At 38.4% G+C, this 25,507-nt stretch overlaps 1 long non-coding RNA gene across 1 annotated transcript in view; it reads right to left on the bottom strand.

The window, feature by feature from the left end:
• The window catches only part of LOC132673452 (uncharacterized), a 67,582-nt gene extending 42,294 nt beyond the window's left edge, over positions 1-25,288 (bottom strand). Inside the window, exons 1-2 of the long non-coding RNA XR_009608063.3 lie at positions 25,162-25,288; positions 18,672-18,861 (exon numbers count right to left, since the gene is read on the bottom strand). This is a non-coding gene — a long non-coding RNA (uncharacterized LOC132673452). The remainder of the gene's footprint in view (positions 1-18,671; positions 18,862-25,161) is intronic.
• Between the last annotated feature and the right edge of the window lie 219 nt (positions 25,289-25,507).

Below are 25,507 nucleotides of genomic sequence, written 5' to 3' on the forward strand. Positions count from 1 at the left end.
TTTCATAGCTTTCTCATCCAGGATGCTAATATTTCTATGATGCACTAACATGACAAGAACATGATATGCTGCTTCTGGCATCCTTCCTTTGGGGGGAGAAAAAAAAAAGCTGAAAGCTGTACTTTACTAGTAAAAATTTCCAGGAAAATCAATCCATTTGATGACCCCCCAAGGCTGCACTATCATCTCAGAGTTGAAAAGGGGGTAAAGAGCAAGAGACAAAAGTTCAGTATCTGGGTCATCCCACAATGTTGAGAGGAAGTTCACCGCTCAAGTGGTCAGATAATTCTCTCATGCTACTGTTTGGAACAATAACCCACCAGGATGAGACTCATATCTTTGCCTCCATCTGCTTTCCTGTCTCTGCAAAATTATAAAAAAAAAGAAGAAGAAGAAAGAAAAAGGAAAGAATTTACCGATAGTCCCCGGGTAAGATTCTTCTAATTTCTACATCCTGCTTAGTCACGCTGTATCTGAGACACTGTGTTCATTCTCTTTAACTTGCTTTTGTAAGTTATCCTTGCATTTGAAGAATATTCACTCACAGAAAACAAAAATGAGATCCTTTTCTCATAAACCAAAGAAAAGAAGTAACTCTCTACTGACCTAGGATTGGTGCTGTTTGATTTCTGCCTCAAGCATCTACAATAAAATATTGAAAATGCTTAGTAGAGGTTTCAGCTCATAGGAAGACCCGAAGCACAATTTTCATTCTGGCACAAGGGCCACTTCCTAGGGAGAGAGGAACGGAATTGTGAAACAGGACTTTCTTCACAGAGGCAATCTTCAGTGACTAATGGGCAACCCTCTTCACTCAATTATTTATGCTCTGCATAACAAACCTGCACACATTTATTTGGGGGAGAGAAATATGCCCTCTGTTTATATGCCCTCAGGTAGGAACTACATCTCTCTATGATGCATTTTATAGGATACTGACAATTGTTAAGGATCTCGCAGGTCAATTTTTCAGGCAATGCAAGAACCACTTCCACAACATCATTGCCAAGGAGTTGTCTAGTGCCTACCGTTTATGTTAACAAATATTTATTGGCCACTAAGTTTAAGCAGCAAGCTATGCACATGCAAAGATTTTTCTTAAAAAACCAAATACATAAATCTTGCCCTCAAGATCCTCACAGTCCAGAAGAGACACATGTAACCAATTATAAGAACTGTGCTAAGAAAGAAGAAAGTAATAATTAATTCTGAGTGGTTGAAAGAAATTGTTAAAAAAGTGAATAATAGGATGTGATCTTAAGAATGAGGGGATGGTACCCAGATGGAGAAGGGATAAAAAGACATTCTAAGCAAACAAACAAACAACAACAACAATGAAACTACGTCTGGAAATGTGAAAATTTTGAGTGCATTAAATTCATGTAGATGCAGTTATTTCCTTTAGGTTCTGCTCTGTCTAATATGGTAGCCACTAATAACATATGGCTATGGAACACTCAAAGTGAATCCAAACTGAAATGTTCTTTAAGTGTAAAATATACGCTAGATTTTTGAAGTATTTTTAAACGACTATAAAATGTATTCTAATACATCACTGCATGACAAGTTACCCTAAACGTTGTAGTTTAAAACACTAACATTAGGTATCTCACAGTTCTGTGGGTCAGGAATCTGAGAGTGATTCTTGCTTAGGAACACTCATGAGGTAACAATAAAGATGCCAGTCAGGGCTGGACACGTGAAAACATGAGTGTGGCTGGAGGATCCCCTTGCCAGAAGACCACTCGCATTGCTGTGGGCAGGCCTCAGTTCCTTTCTAGCTGTTTGTCAGGGACCTCAACTCTTTGCCACATGAACCATCACCATAGATGAGAGTCCTCATTTATGGCAGCTGGCTTCCCACAGAGTGCGTGATCAAAGAGAGAACGCAAATAGGAAGATGTAATACCTTTGATGGGGCTCAGGTCAGGCCACCCCAAAATATGCCACTTTGGCATATTGATCATTTTGAATTAAGGCTACTTAAGAAATAGCTGGTGCAAGAAAAGATACTCTGACCTTCCTCTGTCTCCTTGAAAGCAAGAAATAAATTCCCATGTGAAAGTTACCTTCCCAGCACCTGGAGAGTAGAAAGCACTATTCTCACCAGAGATAGGGAATTCAGGACCTAGAAGGCTATATAAAAAAACCTCGTTACTTCATTAATTTGCTAAACCAAGCCCAAATTCTTTGTCCTCTCAATTCTTCGCAAATGCATTGTTCTTTGTCTAATACGTATAAAAGCTTCCTTCTTTGGTCACTATTTTGAGTCTCTTATTTTTATGAGTTCCCATACATACAAAATTAAATTTGTTTTTCTTCTGTTGATGTGTCTTAGGTCAATTGAATTATTAGACCAGCCAAAAAATCTAAAAGGGAAGAAAGGAAAGGTTTTTCTTCCCTACACCTTTGATGACTTAGTCTCTGAAGTCGAACACCATCATCTCTGCTTTATTCTATCCAGTGGAAACTATTCATTAAGTCCAGTCCACACTCAAGCAAAGAGCAATTCGGCTCTACCCCTTGAGGGGAAGAGATGTACTGAACACAGTCCACCTTTTGGTTACAAATTATTTATATTCTTCTCACATGCAAAATATGTGTACTCTTTCCCCAGGGGCCCCAAAGTTCATCCTTTCATGGTAACAAATTAAATTTAGACTCTTGTCTTCCAGATTATGTGTAGATGCAGATGGAACTATGCGGGTCTGGCTTTTTAAGTACATCTCCTCCAGTACAGTTCCTCTTTATCAGAAGACCTGTGAGCAAAAGAGATGAGTCCTATGGCCCCGACACATGTAATATACAATGGTGGGGCAGGCATAATTTCACCACAACAGACATTGCTATTTGAAAAGGGGGAAGAAGCACGAAGAAGTCATGAGTCTACAACATTCCTAAAATTGAGCCGGGCATATGTTCGATGTGTCTTGACTTGGTCCCATTCCTTCCCAGAAGTCATTGTCCATGGCTTTCAGCTTTACTCTCAGACCTCTCGGTTCTACCCATTGACTCATCCTTCCTTTTCCAAGAAACAGACCTGTGTTTTCAGCCATGTAGATTTCTGTCTCCTACCAACCTGGAGAATTCCAGGGGTTGAAAGTTCTCTATCTATTTCATATTATCTCTGTAACTTTTCCTCCAAGTTGGCAATGCATCTGTGAATATAATTGTCTTTAAAACTTTGTGTATCTCCTGTGATTCTTCTTAGCATTTTTTCCATTAGACAAAAGTCACATTCTCTGATGCCTTTCAAAATGAGTCCTTTTCTTTTTTTTTTATTTCAATTGTTTTTCAAATTCTCGTTAGTTAACATGTATGGCAAAATTGGTTTCAAGTGTAGAATTTAGTGATTCATCACTTACATAAAACGCTCAGGGCTCATCACAACAAGTGCCCTCCTTAATGCCCATCACCCATTTAGTCCATCCCCCCACCTCCCTTCCATCAACCCTCAAATCACTCTCTATAGTTAACAGTCTCTCACGGTTTGCTTCCTTCTCTCTTTTTTTCCCCCTTCCTCTATGGTCATCTGTTTTCTTTCTTAAATTTCAAAATATGAGTGAAATCATACGGTATTTGTCTTTCTCTGACTTATTTCGCTTGGCATAATACAGTCTAGTCTCATCCACATCAATGCAAATGGCAAGATTTCATTCTTTTTATGACTAATATTCAATTATATATGTATACCACATCTTCTTTATCTATTCATCAGTCAAAGGACATTTGAGCTCTTTCCATAATTTGGCTATTGTTGATAATGCTACTATAAACATCAGGGTGCATGTGCCCATTTGAACCAGTATCTTTGTGCCCTTTGGGTAAATACTTAGTAGTGCAATTGCTGCACTCTTTGAGGAAACTCCATACTGTTTTCCAGGGTGGCTGCACCAGGTTTCCATCAAAATGAGTCCTTTCTCTCTCGAGTTTCTGCTGAGATGGATGAGGGACAAGGATCCTTAAGTGTTAGAAGCTGTGCAGTTGGAGAATTTCCAGGTATATGCAGAAGCCTTTGAGAGGGACTTTCATCTGGACTGAACAGTACTGCCCTCTGAGGCAATACCTGTGATCTTTCTGAGGTCTTCACAAAGGATTTCAGAGTCTCATCCGCAACATCATCTTTGAACCATATATTTTCTTGACAGTATCCTGGATTGGATCTCTGCTTATAAGATCTTTCTTAAATCTTCACATCATTGACCATCATGGTAGGCTAGGAATTTTCAAAAGCATCAAGGTCTTGTTCCTTTCTGTTTAACAGTCACTCCTTTAGTTTATTTCTTTCCTGCTCACTTTACTATAAGCAGCAAGAAGAATCCAGTTGGCACCTTCACTACTTTGCCTGAAAATCTCTTTAGCTACATCACTCAATTCCTTGGGCACATTTTCTTCTTTCCAGGTTACTATAAGCAACAGTATTGATAAACTTCCTGATATTATATAACAAGACTTTCCTCGGTTTCCTTTAGGCCCTCATTCACAGCTGCTCAAAGAATAACATGTTTCTAAAAACAGATTTTACAAGGCTCTCTAAGCTTTTGGTAACACTGTCCTTAAAGATATTCCAGCTCCTATCCACTGCCTGTTTCCAAAACCACTCCTACATTTTGGGTTTTGTTACAACAGCACTCCTCTGGCAAGTACCCACACCTGCATTAGTTTAAACTTTTGCACAGCAAATGACTGAGAAATTCTGGATTTATAAACAACAAACATTTATTACCTCACACAGTCTTGGAGGGTCAGGAATATGGAAGTGGATTAGCCGTGTTGTTCTGACTCAGGTTCTCTTATGAGTTTGCAATAAAGCTGTCAGCTGGGGTGGTTGTCATCTGAAGCTTGACTGTGGCTGGACAATCTGCTCCATGATGGATCACTTTGGCAACTATTGGCAGGAGACCTCAGTTCCCCACTGGGTGTTGGCAAAAAGCTTCAATTCCTCTCTACATAGGCCTCTCCACAGGCCTGCCTAAGTACCCTCTTAACATGGCAGCTGACATCTCCCAGAATGAATGATGCAAGAGGGAACAAGGCAGAAGCCACAAGCCTTTTTATACACCTACCCTGAGAGGTGACTTACCATCTGCATTCTCTATTGGTCATCCCACCAACCCTGATACAGTGGGAAAGGGAATTACACAGAGGAAATTCTAGAGCCATTGATGTTGGCAAAGATCAATAAGGGTCATATTGGAAGCTGGCTACTATATATGTATGTAATTACGGATTTGTAATATTGGCTATATGATCTATATCACTTATATCATTTATGTATTTAATAAAACATCTTTAAATATAAATATAAGACCTATACTATGAATATAATAAGTTATACAGACATATCAACATATGTAAATTGTATAAATCTAATGGATTATTAAACATTTTCATCTGTTTATATTTACTTTTATATTAATGGGGCTACCAAATGATTCAAAGTTACATGTCTGGCTCATATGATATTTCCATTGGACAGCACTGTCCTAGAGGAAACATAAAAGAGGAAAAATAAGATTGGAAGCAAAAAGCAGAAGACAAATTGAGAAGCATCCCAAATTTCTCTTAGAACACTTGGATTCTCTCCTTTAAACAGTAAAGAGACCGTGAAGTTTTGAGCAGGGGAGAGACATTACCAGAGACATGTTTCAGGGTGATTACATTGAACAGCAGGGTGTGAGATAGATTAGACCAGAGGAGACACTGGAGACAGATGGAAAAGACAGTGACTCACACCACGCTGGAGGCCACAAGAAAAATCAGGGTTGAGAGAATACAAATTTTTGAAGTTATACTCTTAGGGATCATAGTTGAAAGCTTGCAAAGATGACTCCACGGTGGTGGATTCTTAAAGAAAATTTTTCATTTAGGAAGATCAATGGGTGAAGAGAAGCCAGAGAAGGACAAGGAAGGAACAGGTAAAAGGAGCGACCAGAGAAGATGGTAAAGGAACTTTCGCAGCCCTCAGTGGGGTTGTAATTGTGGACTCTGGATTTCGTCTTTGGTCGTCTCAGAAGCTGTAGAGGAACACAGAAGCAGCCTAGAGCAACGGCTATCCAGGATATTTTTTTTTTTTTCTCCACCCAGTAAACATTGCTTTTAAAACAGTAGGGCTTTGTTATTCACAGGTGGTAAACTCCTCCAGATCGAGCAATCCAGCAATCCCGCGGAGCTCTGATTAAGATATCTTGTCTGTATCTTTTGCCAGCTATCCTCTGTCAGACTTCTGGGGAGGAGACAGTTGTGGATAAGCAGTTTTGGTGTCATCCAGAGCTCTGGTCTCAATGTTTATGATGTGCTGCTATAGAAGAGGAAGTGAAAAGAACAGCTGGCTTGATTCAGTGGAGATTGAAAAGGCTTTTAATGAAAAGTTTAAATTACTCTTCCATCTTTACAAAAATGCTTTGTCAGTAGCCCTACAAATGGTGAACTCAGTAGCATTTTGGATTATGTAAAATATAATTCTTTAAGTTTTAAGAAACGTATTTCTAAGTAACTTTTTCCCTTGCACCAAACCTGTTTTCTGAGTTTTTTTAAATACATTCCATGATATGTTGAATAAATCACCATTATCTAAAACATGACAAGCTTTTGAATGGAGTGATGTTAAAAATATTACTCATATTTGTTCACAATAAAAAATTTAATATTGCAAGTAAAGAATCCCAAAACAGTAGGAAAAAAGCAATCAGTTACACACATGGAATTTTCTAATTATTTTCCCATTTGCTACCACCTAAAATTTAAAGCATTTACATGCTATGATCAAGGCTAAGCTTGTAAATAGAACCTAGGAAAAAAAGGAAGTTTCTATTTTAGTGTCATTTTTCTCCCTTAGCCTCTCTGGTAATTTGAAAAGTATAGTTGCCAAGAGGATTATTTTATGCCCACTAGATATTGGAACAAGATCAACAATTCTCATAAGACCTAAACAGTCTTATTCACTGCATTGTTAAGACTTGTTCAGTTGATTATATCTGATGATGAGTGAATATTTATTTTTCCATCAATGTGACAGTTTTTTTTGATCAAGTAATTTTATAGGTTAATTATACTCTGAAAATAAGGAAACCACAAAAGCAGTTGTCATTACAACCCCAAGAGTGATTCAGTGTAAAAAAAAAAAAAAAAAAAAAATTAAATCTATTCTTTATTCTGGATACGTAACAAGGTAAAGTGAACATCTGTTAAAAAAAATGTGCCATAATGTTCCTTTTCTAACAGATAATGCCTTGTGCACTGTATTTGGTGAATGGATAAATGAAAAAATGGTGAGGGCGGTGGAAGGGAAAGAATCCACACACAACTAGAAATAGGCATAGAATTTTTATCTTACTTTCTGTCTTGCTCTCATGCATTCAACCAATATTTATTAAACAACTACTTTATCCCAGGCATGCTTATAGATGCTGGGGAATACAAAGCTTATTTACAAAACAGTTTCCTCTCTTGACGTGATTATATGTAATCCAGCAGGGGAAGCATACGTTTATACAGCTAACTATAATACAAAGTGATAAGTACTATAATAATAACTTACATCTGTACAGCATTTAATATGTCGCAAATCATTTTCACATGCATTATTTCATTTCATTTCATCCTGATAACAAACCCATTTAGTAGGTAAGTCATTATCCCTGACATCATCAATTAATATAACAGGAAGCTGAGACAAGGACAGTGCTCAACACCACACACTTTAAAGAGAACAGAAGACACAACTGAAGTCCAGTGAAATTTCTTCTAAAAAGTATAAAGGATCTTGCAAGAAAAATGGATTTTGCACTTTCTAAGAGAAAAAGATGATAAGTTTTCATAGAAAAGCTGACGTTCGAACAAATTCTTCATGGACTAATAGCATTTAACTCAGGAGGAAAGAACATTTCAGACAAAGTAAACACCATTAGTTGTGTAGAGCCGTTTCCACAAATGGAAGGTTCTAGGATCAGTAATTCTGGAGTTATGGGCAACGATGCTGAAAGGTAGATTGTAGCCTGTATATGAGAAACTTCAGCTGTCATCCTGAGTAGGTTGGCCTTTGTCCCAAAAGGTAAGGAGAGCCACTTAAGAGGCACTTTACATTTGAAGCAAAAGAGTAAAACAATAGGCTTTTTTTTTTTTTTTTTTTTTTTTTTTTTTAAAGAAGACAACCCGGGTGTCTGTACAGAGAATGGACTGGAAACAGGGAGAACAGTTAGTGAACAGCACAGTGGACAAATGAAAGAGAAGGAAATACCAAAAAGAGCAATGAAAATGGGGGAAGAACGGTGTGCGTAGAATCCAGAAACATCCTTAGATAAAGAAAAGAACTAGGCAAAGCCCTGAAGAATGTCTCTCCCTCTTCAGTGCCAAGAAATCCAATGTTCAGAAAGATGTGAAGAAGGCAATTTGGCCCATTGTGTCACGAGTGCCTATGTAAAAAACGTAATGAGAAAATGCATTGCTTGATGAGCCTGTCTGGCAAAAGGTAAAATCTAAAGATGTAAACAAATATCTCCTAACCTGCAAAGAAAAGCTGAATTCATTTTGCATAAGGATATAGTACGAGCTGCAACTGTAACCACGTACCACAGGCATTTTTGTGTTCTGAAGAGGTTAGGGATGTTTTCTTCAGGCTGAAGTGGCATATCTTGCTATCACTTGACAGCTCTTCAGATGCATCAGAGTTAGGAAATGTATCATTGATCCCAGGGTCCTTTGTTGTACAGACAGCCTCTGTGCTCTTCAGCTAACAAAACAGCAGTGAAGGACAAGGTCCCAGGACCAGTCATCTTTCCTCAGGGAGGGAGCTGATGGTTTATCAGGCTAGCAAACACTTGTTGGGAATCATTTCTGCTAAGTAGCGCTCTTACCCAAAGGCACTAAAAAATACTTAGGTTTTCCTTAATAATACTGAGCTTTTTTGTAGCACTTTCTAATCATTAATTAGCTAATCTGAACACCACCCCTAAGAGATAGGTAAGGATAATTATCCTCATTTTACAGCTGAGAAAACAAATACTAAGAGGTTAAATGACTTTGACAAGGTTATTTAGGGAGCTGGGGAGGCAGAGCCAAAATGTATACAACTTTCAGACCCGGAAAAATAAAATGTTCTTTTCTTTAGCATATAGTAAATATAATTCTAGTATACTTAAGCAATCCATATGATGCAATTGTTTTCCTTTTGATCTAGATGACTTGGGGCCTTAAGCCTAGTCCACTGAACCATCGTTCAGTGATGGGCAGTAACTAATAGGGCAATATATGTTGCTGTTGGCTGCCACCAGAACTAATCTGGCTGCAAATGCTGAAATAAAATTTAAGAGGCTTAAAAAAGAAGTATCATAAGAGAGTCACTTTGACATTGAGTTCGAATAAAAGAAAAATATTAATTTTAATAGCCTATGTAAAGAGATACGGCTCTGAAGAGTTAGAATTCCAATCAAAGCACATATCAACATATTAGGAACAAATCAGGATTTATTTTAAAACATGTGATCTTAATAATACTGCCAGTCTACAATGGAAAGGAATCCATAAATATAGTCTATAAATATTTGCATCAAGGGGCGCCTGGGTGGCTCAATCAGTTAAGCGCCTGACTTTGGCTTGAGTCATAATTTAATGGTTCCTGAGTTTGAGCTCCACATGGGGCTCACACTGACAGCTCAGAGCCTGGAGGCTGCTTCAGATTCTGTGTCTCTCTCTTTCTCTGCCCCCTCCCCACTCGCATGCGTTTTCTCTCTCAAAATAAATAAATAAACTTTAAACACATAAATAAATACTCGTGTGAAGATTTTCCAAAATCACCAAAGAATTGGTGGGTTCCATATATTTCAATGTAATTGATTGGTTAAGGAGTAAGGCTAAGGTTAAATATTTATTTAAAATGTAACAACTTCAGGTATTTTAAATAAACAATTTTATCAAAATAGTGGGCTTTTTTCATATTAACTATCTATATAAAATAGTGAATCTATTAAAAATTAAACTAAAATAAAATGTTCTTCTCTTCCATGCTGCTGTTTCCAAAATGCAATGTGGAACTATTTCAGCAGCATTTTTCACTTATGACAATTTTCATGTGAGCTGTAAAATTATAATTCCTTATCAACATCAATAGATATTCATAGGGCACTCATTTGTACATCGGCTTCTATGGTACTAATGTTACACAACTCCAATATCTCAGCATTCACAGACATACCAAGGATGTTATATTGCCCAAGAGTAAGGAAGATTACAATTATTTGGCCAGTGTAGGTAGTGCCTGTGATGTTAATTTTTTTTTTTTTTTTAATAACAGATTTCTCAGTCTAAAACTTGCACATGTCCTAGGAACGAGAAATCTCCTGGGAAAGACCGCAGGAAGGTAAAAGAAGAAAGAATTCATTGGAAATAACACATCTAAAACCATTTTATATGTGGTTTTTATCCATTCGATGTGTATTGTGTGTCTTTTTATTTTAAATTATGCATCTTTTCCATGAAAAGGGAAATTTTAAATCCAAATATAACTGAGGAAGTTCTCAATATTCTCTTCAAGAAATAAAACTTATCTGGTCCAAAATATTGAAAAGCAACTTAAAAAATTTTAGTGACCTTTTTGTAGAATGGAGTAGGGAACATCTACTATTTTAAATCCAATTACAAGATGTCCTAAACACCTCCTTGAACCATTGCTCATTTTCTTCAAAGTTTACCTCTTTGTTTGCAAATATCCCTTCTTACTCCTCCACCCAAACCCTGCTCTCAACACCTCTTTTCCCCCCCTGTCCCTGCCCCCTGTTCCTTCTTGTTCTAATTCACCCTCACTCCTCTCCAGGCACCCTTGAACTACCTCCAGGTCTGTCTACCCCCACATCACACCGTTTTATTTCTATGCTGCCATTCAAGTTTACTTTTCTCACATGAATTCTCACCGATCTGCTTAGCAAAACATTAAATCCTCCTTTGATCCAATTTCCTTAAATATAGTGCAAGGGAAAGAAATTATAAATCTTTGCCATTTTGATATTTCCTCATTACAAATTGAAGGAATAAAGGGAAAAGAATACAGGACATATTAAACACTAATGGAAAATAGAAGAGAACAATGTTAACTCTGACACATGTAAAATCGGCAAAGGTGAAACAACTAATAAAGGTCCCATGGACAGAGAAGTTTAAAAGCAGCCTCACAAGTGTAGGGATTTGCCTCTGTGAAATCAAAAAGGGAAAGGAAAATGATCAGATATCATAGCAGCCAACACGCCTCCCCAGTAGGAGATCGCTTTCCCAGCAGGGGGTCTCTCTCCTGTATTAGCCTCTCAGAATCACTGTTCACAATCAATCTCTATTGAGCAGGGACAATTTCAGTCCACTGAGTGAATCTTTGAAAACCTACTAAAGAAAATCTCTAAAGAAGGACTTAGTGCAGCACAGCGACCCTGACAATGGCAAAGAAAGGTCACAGGCCTCCCACAGGATGGTAAACCACCACCAAAGCCTTGGGGTGATTTTTTCATTTCTTCTGTCCACCGCTGAGGGCATCAGATCGGTTTGGTAATGCTAGTGGAAAGAACGATTTTAAAAAATAGAAAGACACTAGCAAATCAAGAGTGATAAAGAAAAAAAGAAGGAAATGCTACTGAGATTTTGCAAGAGATGTGTGTCTAATGCTGTGGAAACAGCAAGATGATACTTTGTTGTCTTCTTGGCTGGTGAGGACAGGGATGATTTGGAAGGTAGAGGTTGCATGTGAGCATCGCTAAAAGAAAAGTGGAGTTATCATTGGGAAGGTCCCATCTTATTCTTCTAAATCAAAGACAGAAGAGTGGATTGACAGTCGATAATGAAGCTACTGACAAATTGAAGTTTGTTAAAACATGTGGAGGTTTGTCATTAGGAATCTCCAGTGGCATGGGGGAAGCCAAGACAATTCACTTCTGAGGACAGACCAGTGTACATATCATGACTGAATGAAGACAGGTGCAGGTGTGAAATACATACCTACAGCAGAAAAACGTACCAAAACCAATTCCTTGAGAAAAGGGACTATGTTGAAGGTGTTTCCATGAAATTCCCACTTAACACATAATTCAGATTCTAGGGTAAAATTAAATGTGAGTAATCAGAGAATATTAACCTTAATGACAGAGAACAAACTGAAGGTTGATGGAGGGAGGTGGGTGGGGGATGGGGTAAATGGTTGATGGGCATTAGGGAGGGCACTTGTTGTGACGAGCACTGGGTGTTAGACGTAAGTGATGAGTCACTAAAATCTACTCCTGAAACCAATATTACACTGTATGTTAACTAACTAGAATCTAAATAAAAATTAAAAAAATAAAGAATATTAAAACTTGTAATCCTCACTAAAAAAATAGTAAGACTAGTAAGCGATGATAGTAAGTAACAGTAGTAAGAAAGAGAAAAGCAAGTAAATACATGTTAAAATAGGTCTGGAGCCTCTCAAAATTTAGTGGACATCAGAATCATCTGGGGAGTGGGCTTGTTAATACTGATGTCTTGGCTCCATTCCCAAGGGTTCTGATTTCAGTAGGTCTGGGGCAGGGCCCACGGCTTTGCATTTCTATCACTGCCGAGGTGATGCAGAGCCGCTGGTCTGGGGACCACACCCTGATTAGTGCCATTCTAGAATATGCAACCATATCATGGTGATTTAGCTGTTCTGTAAATTCAGCTTTATCACAAGCAACCAGTCACCAGGGGCCTTAATTTCAGAGCAGTTTGCTGGGACATCTGACATCAGTCTCTCAATCTCTATGCACCTCAGTTTCCCTTTATGGGGCATTAAGATAGCTATCCTTAATTTTCTAGCACAGCTTCATAATTAGGTTCATTCTTAATAGTGGGTGAGGTCCCTAATTATACAATTAAGGTTCTAAAACCTTTTGAAATCCTAACATGAAGAGTGCTTTCACACAGAGTCCTTGTTATTATTTTTAAAACCCCTGTAATATCAACCAAATCTAGCAGAAGCAATTCTGCAAACTACGGCCCATTCACACTTGCCCCAGATAGTAATTATAGAAAACTTTTGACTTTTCTGTTTGTGAAGGCTAAAGTTTTGGAGGAAATAAGCAGCTTCCAAATGTCAAGCACTCAACAGAGTCCCCTCTTCCGGTAAAGAGGTTGCTGCAGCTGTGTCTAAGGATGGGAGAATTTCTGATATTAGAAAAGGGATTTACTCTGACCAGGCTTGAACCGACCCATGGGGCGAAAAGTCATTTGTTCAGTTGGCCTTTGCTGCAAGAAGGAGAGTATTTTGACCGTATTTCTGCCAGAGTCTTTTTATTCTCTAGTCTCGCCCTGTTTCTGGACTCTTAGCTAAGGAAAAGCAAGTGGATAAAGACATTACTTACTTTTTTCCTATCTTTTTCCCAATAATGCAATGAAATCTTATTATTCCTAGAAAAAATCTTCTCTGCTGAACATATCATAAAGGTTTGAAAAAGATGCCCATGTTAATAGGATAATGAAAATACTAAATTAACCAGTATTGACAATGAAAATACCCAATTAATTTATAATTCCTTCCCTCCTTGCTTGCCTTCTTTCTTAGCCTTCTTTTTCCATCTTCCTTTCCCTTCTCTTTACTCTCCCCGCCATCTTCCTCCTAATAAAGGGACATTACATGATTTGAGTTAAAACTCATCATCATCATCATCATCACCATAAATTGATTCAACATCATTAAGTACAATCATGTGGCATTATCATCATCATTATCTCGGGAGGCTGGAGATGCCGAAGCATGTTGTTCCTCCCTTCCTCTCTTTCTTTCCCACAGCTTCCCAGATAAGAGGATCTTTATTCTCACCATTCATGTCCCTGTTTCTGAATACAAGAGAAAAAGTTATTTTCTCTTTCCTCTCTCCCTTTCCCCCAATGCTATATACTGCCAATGCAATTTCTGTGGTTTCTTCCCTCCGTTTTACCAGCAATTATTTACAGCTCCTCAAATGAAAATAATTGGCAAAGGAAGCTGGCATTGGACAGCATTTTGCATTTCATTCAATGTTGTGAAGATGTGGAAATGCCTTCTGTGAAGTACCAGTAGACTAGATTGTCCTATTAACTATTTAAGTGAGCATCCAAGATTATTACTTCAAAGCTTCATCTACTGCAATTATGTCTAAGTATGCCTTCCTGGAGAAGATCCTGGATGTGATGTCGAAGGGTCATTTCCAAGCTAAAATCATGCCTCTCTTTCCTTACTAAAATAAGATGTCAACACAGTCACAGCTCTCTGAAGGAGAGGGCGTGTGCACACAGTCATCTTATCACAGGGTTACAGCTCAAGTCAAAAGATCTTCTCTTAGATACATAACTTAGTGTTGCTTCAAACATCATTTCATTTCCTAATTGGTAGTGCATACTTCTTTGCTGGATAAATGGAATGGACTAGGTATGGCATCATCCTTAATTAATTGGTGTGCTAGCTACTTAAGAGGGCATACACCACTTGTGTTATTAAACAGTGTCATGTCAGATTTAATGGATGTCATTATGGGGGTTCCTCAGGGATCAATCCTTGGACCATTGTTATTTATGATCTTTATAAATGAGCTGACAAGGCAGTGTTCTGACTTCAGTGTGCATCTTTATGCTGATGATACAGTCCTGGATGGGAGTGCTCAGTCACTGAGTGAACTTTGAAGCAGCCCTGTTCAGGGATTCCTTAGATGGAAGTCGAATTGTTTTCAACAAGGCGAGAAAACACTCAGGCATTTTGTGTGGAAAATTTCCAAAACTCTGTGCATACAAAGACAAAATGCCCAGGGGTGCCTGAGTGACTCAGTCCATTGAGTGTCCGACTTTGGCTCAGGTCATGATGTCCTGCTTCTGTTCATGTGTTGGAGCCCTGTGTTGGGCTCTGTGCTGACAACTTGCAGGCTGGAGGCTGCCTCGGATTCTGTGTCTCCCCCTCTGCCTGCTCCTCCCCACTCATGCTCTGTCTGTCTCTCTCTCTCAAAAATAAATAAACATTAACAAAATTTTAATTTAAAAAAAGTTAAATGCCGAGGTATTTCTGCGTTCAGAATGATTTTAGAGAAACTGCTATTATTGGCTATTATTGACAAATACATTTACAGTTAAGTCATAGAAAGTAAACTGTAGTCAGAGAGAGAGATTGGAATATGTTGATTCTGAAAATTTAGATGAAAATTTAGATAAGCTTCTGCTATGGGAATAAGGGCTCCTAAGAGACCTCACTGGTTTTAGTGTAGGGATACTTCCCTCTCCCTGAGGGTGCTTCCTGACCTCCCCAGTCTGCATTAGGTAAGCTTCCTACAAATTCTCGTTTGTAATCTGTGCTCACATTTTAGACTTTTCACTAGATTTCATCTCTGTGAGGGCAGTACCATATATTTAGCTCTTCAGCCTCAGAGTCCAGCCCAGCATTGGAATACACCTTAGATACTAAGAAAATGTATATGGGATGAGTATATCAGTCTGTGTTTCCTTCAGTAAGAGAGAGAGAAAAAGAAAGCTAGAGACTACAGGTATTACAGAGAGAAAGGAGCTTAATCCAAAAGGTGGGGCTAACATGAGGTGTGAAGTTCTAGAAGGCTGCGCCTACATCTGGAAGACTAGAGAAACAGTCCTCGGGACATTTTTACCTGGAGCACTGCAGTGGATGGAGGCACAGGAGCTCAAAAAAATAAGTTTGAGAAGCTGCAACAACCATGGGACACACAGGAATTTTGGAAAGGAATTTGAGAGGCTGCCATGTCTGGCCACCTTGACCGTGAACATTGAGCTCCTGGAATAGACCGAGAAACTACCACACCTGATAGACACAATATTCTGAGAATAATTTCTGAGAATAACTTCTCCTCCCTGCCTTCTCATTGTCAAACTTTAACTGGGGACCACACAGAGAAGGGCAGTATGGGGAGTGTAACCTGGGTTCTTCTTCCACAGGGAAGAAGGGATCTTAGTCACAGAGGGAAGAGAGAGGGAAGGAGTGAGGCACAGCTGACAAGTAACAATCTCAAGTGGCAAAGAAAGTCAAGCATCCCAACACAAAAAAATGTTCATCAACCAAGCATTACTCTCCATAGAAGACTTTGTCCTGGGGCACTCGTTGAATATAAGTTCAATCAACACAAGGAGAATGTACCTGTGAACTTGTCTGTATTATCTTTAAAGCTAGGCTGTGAGACGACAGGACAAACATGGGCAAAGGAATAAAAAAGAGAGTAATCTCTGCTAATAAATGTTTTTATTCAGACAGAATAGGAAAATTAACACAGTAAACAGAATTTAGCTTTCTTATTGAAAATGACTAAGGACACAGGGTCAAACATGATTTATGATTTAAAAGCTAAGTACCACAAGAATAATGCCAGATATTTCTCTCTCTCTCTCTCTCTCTCTCTCTCTCTCTCTCTGTTTCTTTCTCTCTCTCTCGGCATCACAGACATTGCTGTCATTGAATCTGCCAAAAATGGTCTCGCCTGTCCTGGCTTGGCAGATAGTGATTACACTGTCGTAAATTCAGAACCATGCCATACGGACTCCCCTTCCAATCACTTCATTAATGTCACACTCTGCCTTCACACAATGACAAGCCACAAATAATTGTACTATAAGCAAATGGTTCTTGATTGTTATAGTTAGACACGATATGAATAAAACTATTGTAATTTGGTATGTCGGGCAATGTGCCATCATTCCTCTCTGGCAGCAAAAATGGTAAGAATGGGCTTGGTGCTATGACATCAATAAGACAAAACCCAAGAGGTAAGATGAAAAGGAAGGATCTCTTTTCCTCCTTTTCTTACATGTCCAAATATCTTCTTTGTAAAAGTTTATTTTTTTTCCTGAAGATTTGTGCTGAATATCATATTGCAGCAGGATTCTCAACAAAGTTCCATAATGAGAAAATTAGAAAATGAAGAATAGTTTTCTTTAGCTTGACAATGCATTGTACTTAAAGAAGATAGAACTGTTTTTTAGGAAGAAATTACAGTAATATGACCACAGTTAGCATTCATTTATTTACTCAGTGAATACGTACAAAGAAGCACGTCATATATACATGGCACTATATTAAATCCTATGGGGGATACACAGATGAATCTAAAATAAGCTCTGTCCATGAACACTAATACAGCATTGGTGGGAATGCAAACGGGTACAGCCACTGTGAAACAGTATGGGGAGTCCTCAAAAAGTTAAAAATAGAACTGCCTTGCAATCCAGCAATCGCACTGCTGGGTATTTACCCCAAAAATAAAAAAAAAAAAACCCACTAAATCAGAGGGATACATGTGCCCCTATATTATAGCAGCATTATTTACAATAGCCAAGATATGGAAGAAGCCTATGTCCACTGACTGATGAATGGATAAACATATTGGTATATAGGGGCGACTAGGTGGCTCAATCAGTTGAGTGTCTGGCTCTTGATTAAGGTTATGATCTTATGGTTCATGGGACTGAGCCCCACATTGGGCTCTGTGCTGACAGCATGGAATCCTTTGTTGGGACTCCCTCTCTCTCTCTCGTTCTCTCTCTCTCTCTAAAAAAAATAAATATTTGAAAAAAGATGTGATATATATGTACACACACACACACACACACACACACACACACACAATGGAATATTATTCAGCCATAACAAATAATGAAATCTTGCCATTTGCAATGACATGGATGGAGCTAGAGAGTAAGATGTTAAGTGAAATAAGTTAATCAGAGAAAGACAAATACCATACAGTTTCACTCATATGTCGAATTTAAGACACAAAACAAATGAACAAAGGAAAAAATAAAGACAGAGAGAGTTAAAGAGAACACAAAGAGAAGGTCATATGAAGATGCAGATAGAGATTGGAGTTATGCACTCAAAAGCCAAAGAATGCCCGGAGCCACCAAAAGCTGAAAGAAGCAAGGCAGAATTCTCTTCTGACCATCCAGAGGGAGAGCAATCCTGCTAACACCTTGATTTTGGACTTCTGGCCTTCAGAACTGTGAAATAATAAATTTCTGTTGTTGCAAGCTGCTGGCTTTGTGGTAATTTGTTACAGAAGCCCTAGGAAACTAATGGTAGATGCCAAGTTTTCAATGAACCTTACCTTGACCACCCTTTTAAAAATGTCTTCTCCTCTCCCCAGTGCCCCTGGTACTTCTGGTTTTGTTTATCCTGCTCTATTTTTATAGCACATATCACTTTCTAAAATACTGTAAGTTTACTTTTTCCAATATATATTGTTTATGATCCATCTCCCACTAGAATATAAAATCCACAGTGGCACGTATTTTTGTACGTGTTGTTCACTGATTTATCTCAATTTTCTAAAATAGTGCCTGGCACATGTTAGGTGCACAATGAATATTTGTTAATGAGAGCACAGTCACAAACATGAGAAAGCACATGGAATGTTTAATGAGCAATGGGATCCAGAGTCTTGAGGTTACCAATGGATGCCTGCAGTATAAACCTGGAAAATGAGACCAGGAGAAATCTGCAATAGAGAAGGTAATGATTTCAAACTTCACTTGTGAACCAACAGAGCTTTCTTTTGTGTAGGGACATTGTGTGATCAGACCTATGCCTTGTTACACATACCTGAGGACTCCTTCCATGTTGAGGAAGCCACCTAATATGAAAGTCCTGGACTCTCATGGCTCCTCTAGTCATTTTTCCCAAGGGAGGAGATGGAACTTACCTTATGATGACGTTAGATACAGGAATAAACTACACTAGCCCAGGCCACACTCTTCCTCTTTCCTTGCTTTGGACAGGCTGCTCACAGGATGCACGTGCTTTGTTCTCCCATGCCATTACATTTAGGAGAGCCAAGCTCCTGCATAGGGAGGCCTGCAATGTCCAGTGCTGCTTGTGAAACTGTAGCTGACCTAGGAGTCATAAGAACAGCAGTGAAACCTGTAATAATGCCACACCTGCTTTCTATTCCACTATACCATGACCCTGCTAGATAAAGTCAAAGATCCTCAAAGCCAAATCGGCAGAGATCCTTTGTTCATTGACATCAGATAATATAAGATGAATTTCCCCCAGTCTGTGATTTTCATCTTATATTTTGACATAGCATACAGAATCAGAAGCCATCCATAAAAACAAAAGATGTGTCGAGAAGGTGGAAATGAAGTGTCGCTTTTAATATTGAGAATTATTTTTTGAGGAACCTCCACTTTTACCCTATGGCCCAGCAATAGCACTACTAGGAATTTATCCATAGGATACAGAAGTACTGATTCATTAGGGGCACATGTACCCCAATATTTATAGCAGCACTATCAACAATAGCCAAATTATGGGAAGAGTCTAAATGTCTGTCAATTGATGAATGGATAAAGAAGATATGGTTTCTATATACAATGGAATACTACTCGGTGATGAAAAATAATGAAATCTTGCCATTTGAAACAATGTGGATGAAACTGGAGGGTATTATGCTAAGTGAAATAAGTCAGTCAGAAAAAGACAGGTATCATATATTTTCACTCATATGTGGAATTTGAGAGACTTAACAGAAGACCATAGGGGAAGGGAAGGAAAAATAAGTTACAAATAGAGAGGGAGGCAAACCATAAGAGATTCTTAAATTCAGAGAACAAACTGTGGGTTGTTGGGGGTGGGGGGTTGAGAGGGTAGAGGAGGTGGGTGATGGGCATTGAGGAGGGCACTTGCTGGGATGAGCACTGGGTGTTATATGTAAGGAATGAATCATGGGAATCCACTCCTAAAGCAAGACTAGACTGTATACACTGTATGTTAGCCAACTTGATAATAAATCATTTTTTAAAATAATAAATAAATTAATTAATTAATAAAAATTGAGAATTAATACTATTTTGGAAACTGCAGTTAAGGACATCAGACACATTGGTCTCTGAAAACAAGTCAAAAATGACTGTTTTTCAAGTGCATAGAAGGAAAATACCTCAGCCCAAGTCTAAATTCTTTATCTTACTCTTTTAATCTAGCCAATCATTTTGTGTCTCTTGGCCTCAGTTTCTTCATGTATGATTCAGGGGAAAGAGTTTTGCTCATAAAGTTGTCTGAGTATTAAATGACCTGTGTTTATGAGAACCTCCATACTTCCATGAGAAGGGACTTCTAGAATATCACTCTTGGTTTCTCTCCCACTCTCATCCATACCCTAGAAGGAGGAGTCATCTACCTAGTTGGGGTGTTTGAGAGGAGGAAGTGACCATGTTCTGCTCAATTCCTTCCTGCCTCTCTTGGAAGCAGCCACTTATAAGATGCATATATTTTTTTGCTATTCCATACTATAAGTTTAAGGAGAAAGCCCCAGTGGGCAGAGGCCTACAGCCATCTGGGTGTGCCATGACTGGGAAGTAACTTTGTGTAATCAGAAGGTAAAGTATTAGCAAATCTGTGGCCACACATACATTCCATGTCCTCGATTCAGCTTTCATCAGTAACAAAACTTAATTTTTCTTCTATCTTATTGATTTTTCCCTTTTTTAATTTTTTCTTTCTCATATGGCTCCGAACTTGCGTAGAGAAGAGGTACATATTAATAGCCTCGCTCAAAACTCCAACATCCTGTACAAAGGCAAATTAATGCAGTTTTCATGCAATATCTTTGAGCTCTGCTTGCAAATGACTATAATGTGTATTTATTTTTGCTTACTTTCGCTGCCAGAAGCACAGAAATATCTTTATCTTAGAGATCAAATCTTCTACACCAATAGCAAATCAGAAAAGGTCATCAATATAGATGTGTTGTGCTTTGTAACTATGAGGTCCTGACGTGTATACTTCCTTAAAAATAAAAGTCTTCTTGCTCATACATTTAAATGGTTCTACTGGTTTTGGGGTGTGTGTGTGTGTGTGTGTGTGTGTGTGTGTGTTTACAGTTTTCATCAAAAGAATTGTTCTTTTGTATCTTCAGAAAAGAAGTGCTCAAAGAGAAGTTTGTTCTTCCATCTTGCCCCGCTCCCCTCAACTCCTCTGCTCCCAGTTGAGGTCATTATCACCCCATATCCAGGGAAAAGAAAGAAATTGGCCTTTCGTTTTCTTCTTCAGTTTCAAATGGCTGGAAGACATTGCTTCTTGAGCTTAATCACTAAATAGCATAATAACCTCCAAGCATGGGTTATATGGTTATTTAAGAGAAAACTGTAGTTGTTTTAATATGGTTATTGTAGCCATACATTTCGTTTTTATGAGTTTTTATATAGCACTATTACTTGTGTGGTAATCTTAAGGATATTGTTATAATTTGTTTTATGTGTTAAGTATTACAGAGGCCTTGCTAGCACTGCTATAGTTAAAGGTCTGCAAGCATCTCATTTGATTCATATTCTCTGACTTAAGCCATTTCTTGTTACCATGGGCTCCATACACAGCTTCTGCTCACTCATTTAAGCCATTTGCTCTTGGAAATTTTTGCCCTTTTTCCTCAAAATCAAATCACCTCCAGTGTCTTCAAAACTATGCCAGTGAGAGATGGCTCATATTCTACACACTCTTCTACACGTGGGAAGAACACTTAGCTTTCTATTTAGACTGATAAATATCATTTCTTTTGGTTCCTGTTTGCTGGCAGAGTGTTTGTGACCCAATGCTTTTATGTGTTTCCCTAACTTTTCAAGCTATAACATTAGTGCTTAGTTTGACTCTTCTGTGTATGTTAAAGAAATCACAGATTTTAGATTTCATTATCATTCCCTAAACCTTCAACCTCTGTTCTCTGTTTTTCCTAATCACACGAAGAGAAGATGTTCCTCCAAGAGGGCCATTCTGGAGTTGCCATGACATTTTATTTTACTGGCAAGACTGTTTATAGGAAAGCAATTGCCATTTTTCAAGCAAGAGCAGCGTACTTCTTATGCTGTGGATTATAGCACAGGTGATAACATCTGACGTTGTACAAGAATCACTGGGGACAAGAACCCCACGCTTACAGCTCATTTTGTTTTCTTAGGAATTGCTCTGTACTCATTAGATGTGTTTGTTGTGTTTTGAGTTTTTTTGGCTTGGGCTGCCATAGAGAAAGAGACATGCTGAACGTTCACCAGTAGATGTACATGAATCACAGATGGCACCTAATCACCTAATCATTATTTCGGCTTTAAACCCTAGAATATCCAGGGCTGGGTAACAAAGAGAAGAAACAAAATTACACTGTAAATATCATGGTCACTTACAGTCTCAAATAACAAGTCCATTTTTTTTTTTAAATGACACTAAAAAGGGAGCAAGAGAGATCATCCAGTTTGGGTCAGGATATGGAAAGTCTCAAGGTACGATCTTTCCCACCCTAACCACAAGCCAGCTAAACTACAAAATCATAGATTTGAAAGCAATACGAGAGCTGAAGAAACAAAAATAAACCAAATTCTAAAAAGTGATGAATTTTCTGGAAGAGAACTACAGCTGCCTTCAGTGCTATAGGAGTAGCAGAGGAGCCGGGAAGGGTAAACCAGCCAAACTTTTAACAAACTTGTGGTGACCACATGTGGGCTGGTGTGATGGATGAGAATCACTAACGCCATAGAGTGAGCCTGCGTCTACTTGCCAGCTCTTTCCATGACACTTCACCAAACACACAGGTGTAATATGCCAATGGCTGGAGCCGGGCAGGAACTCTGAAAGAAACTTTCCGCAGTGGTTTGTAGGGCCCTCCTCTGGTGTAAGTCAATGGCAGGGCTGTGGAGCAGAGCAGAGGGAAATCCCTCTGGGGCACACCTCAGAGCCTTCATCTAGTGAGGTCACTGACTGCAAAAGATTCGACAAATAATCGGAGGACTGAAGATAATTAAAACTCCTTCTAAACACTCAGAGCCTTGACCCAGTGCAAGGCAGAGGTCTCCCAAAGGTTAGTGCAGGAAAGCAGAGTGGAGAATGTAGTCCTAAGGTACAGAAAGCCAAGCGTGGAACTGGAGGGAAAAAAGAAGTCACCAGTGACTAACAAAAGAGACAGCTGCATGTATAGGAGAGAGAGATCACCTACAATTTGGAAAGCTAGCAGAAGAACTCTATAGCATGAAGCAATCTGGAGTTCCTCAAACACTGGAAGCTAAAGTTGATGTACAACTCCCTAAAGCTGCAAAAGCCCAAACCTGGATCAATTAGCTGTTTAGACTGACACCACTGGACACTCCAGCAGATGACAGAAGGGAATATGCTTTTTTCTGGGAAACAGATTATTATTTACTTCAGTGTCAAGTGTTCTTTCATGCACACTGCATGGCATATAGTTTAAAAATATAAGACACATGAAAAATCAACAAAATGTTGCCTACATTTAAGAGAAGACCGGGGCGCCTGGGTGGCTCAGTCGGTTGAGCATCTGACTTTGGCTCAGGTCATGATCTCAGGGCTTGTGGGTTCAAGTCCCGCAATGGGCTCTGCGCTAACAGCTCAGAGCCTGGAGCCTGCTTCAAATTCTGTCTCCGTCTCTCTCTCTGCCCCTCCCCTGCTCACACACTTTCTCTCTCTCTCAAATATAAATAAACATTAAAAAATTTAAAAAAAAAGAGAGAGAAAGAGAGAAGATACAACAGAAGTGGGCCCAGAAATGGCATAGGTATTGGAGTTATGAGACAGGGATTTCAAATCCTGGATTCTTATATTTAAATACGTTAAAGAACCTTGGGGGGAAGCGGACAAGGTGCATAAACAGTTGGGGAATTTGAGCAAAAAGAACACACGCACACAAAAATAGAAAGAACCAAATAGAAATATAAAATACATTACCAGATAAACAATATATTTAGTGGGTTTAGCATGAGCCTAGACACAGCGGTAGAAATAATCACTGAACTTGAATACAGCGCGGTAGGAATTATCCAAACTAGAATACAAAGAAAAACTATAAATTAAAAATCAGAACTGAGTGTCCAAGATCTGTGAGACAATATTAAAATATGAAATGGTACAATATATGAAGAATGGGAATATAAGATGGAAAAGAAAAGAAAATGGAGCAGAATATTTGACTGAGAAAGAAATGACTGAGGATTTTCCAAAATTGACTAAAGGTATCAACCGAGGATCCAAAAAGCAAAACGAATACCAAGCAGGACAAATTTAAAGAAAACCACTGTTAGGGACTTGATCATCAAAATGCTGAAAATCAGAGAAAAAACAGAAAGCAAAAATTTCAGCCAAAGAAGAAAGATACATTATATATTAAGACACAACAAGAAGACTGGTAGCTAGGGGCACCTGGGTAGCTCAGTTGGTCAAGTGTCTGACTTCAGCTCAGGTCATGATCTCACAGCTTCTGAGTTCAAGCCCCGCATCAGGTTTGTGCTGACAGCCCAGAGCCTGGAGGCTGCTTCAAATTCTCTGTCTCCCCCCCTCTCTCTGCCCCTCCCCTACTCACACTTTGTCTCTCTCAAAAATAAACATTAAAAATTTTTTAATAAATAAACATTAATTTTTTTTTTTAAAAGGAAGAGTGATGGCAGTGAGGCTGGGACAAAGCTGAGCAACATATGAAAAGAGCAGAAAAGAAAAACATCCTAAAATTGCATAGACAGCAAAAAGTTTCTATCCATTATGAAGGGAAATAGAAGCATTTTTAAAAAATATTTAGAAATGCACTTAGAGAATTAACTCCCAACTGAACTGCCCTACAAGGAATGTTAAAGAAGTGTTTTAGGATGAAGGAAATTGATACCAGAGGAAAGACCTGATCATCAGGAAAAAACAAAAGCAACAGGAAGAGTAAATGCATAGGAATAATATAAGACTCTTGTTTAAAAGACTACTGGCCACTTCAAGTAAAAATAATAATAATAGGTCTATAAGAAAAATAAATGACAACAGAGGGGGAAACAGTTGTAGGAGAGGAAAAAGCAAAGTGTATGGACACAAAATTATTCCCTTGTTTGTGAAAAAATAAAATATTACTTGAAGAAACGTGATAAGGGAAGGTGAATATTCTAATATCTAGAGAAATCACTAAAAATAATATATGTACAGCAAAAAGAAAAAAAACCAATACAGAAGAAAAAGGAAAAACTAAAAAAAAAAAAAAAGTTGATTTACTATACAAATGTCAAAATGCATCAACCTGAATCTTTAAGGTCTCTGCATTGTTTTGTTTGCGAATTAGCTCTCAATGGAAAAAAAAAAAGGAAGAAAAAGAAAAAGGGGGGGAAAAGGAGAATAAAAGCTTGAAGAAACACTTTACCGCTTTAGAGAGGCAATACCTAAAGTCTTGGATTAGAAAGAAAGTAGAATCTGAAGAAGGCGTTGGCTTTTCCCTCCAGAGAATACGGCAGACTGCTTGACATCATCCCTTTACCTCTAGAGACAGGGTGGAATAAAAATAGTAGAACCACTTTCCTCTGAAACAAAACAGAACAAGTCTAATCAATTGGTGCTGATTGTAGGTGAAGGGACAGAAGCTCGACACACAGAAGCAATCTCATTAAATTTTTGCTTAAACTTTTATACTAATCTATGTTTTAAAGGGTAGTTAATTAAAAATAAAGGTATTTAGGGTTTTGTTTTGTTTTCTTTTATTTATTTGTTTTTTTTTATTTTATGCTAATT

The sequence above is a fragment of the Panthera onca genome, chromosome C1, assembly GCF_046562875.1.
Source record: "Panthera onca isolate mPanOnc1 chromosome C1, mPanOnc1 haplotype 2, whole genome shotgun sequence".
Classification (NCBI taxonomy): domain Eukaryota; kingdom Metazoa; phylum Chordata; class Mammalia; order Carnivora; family Felidae; genus Panthera; species Panthera onca.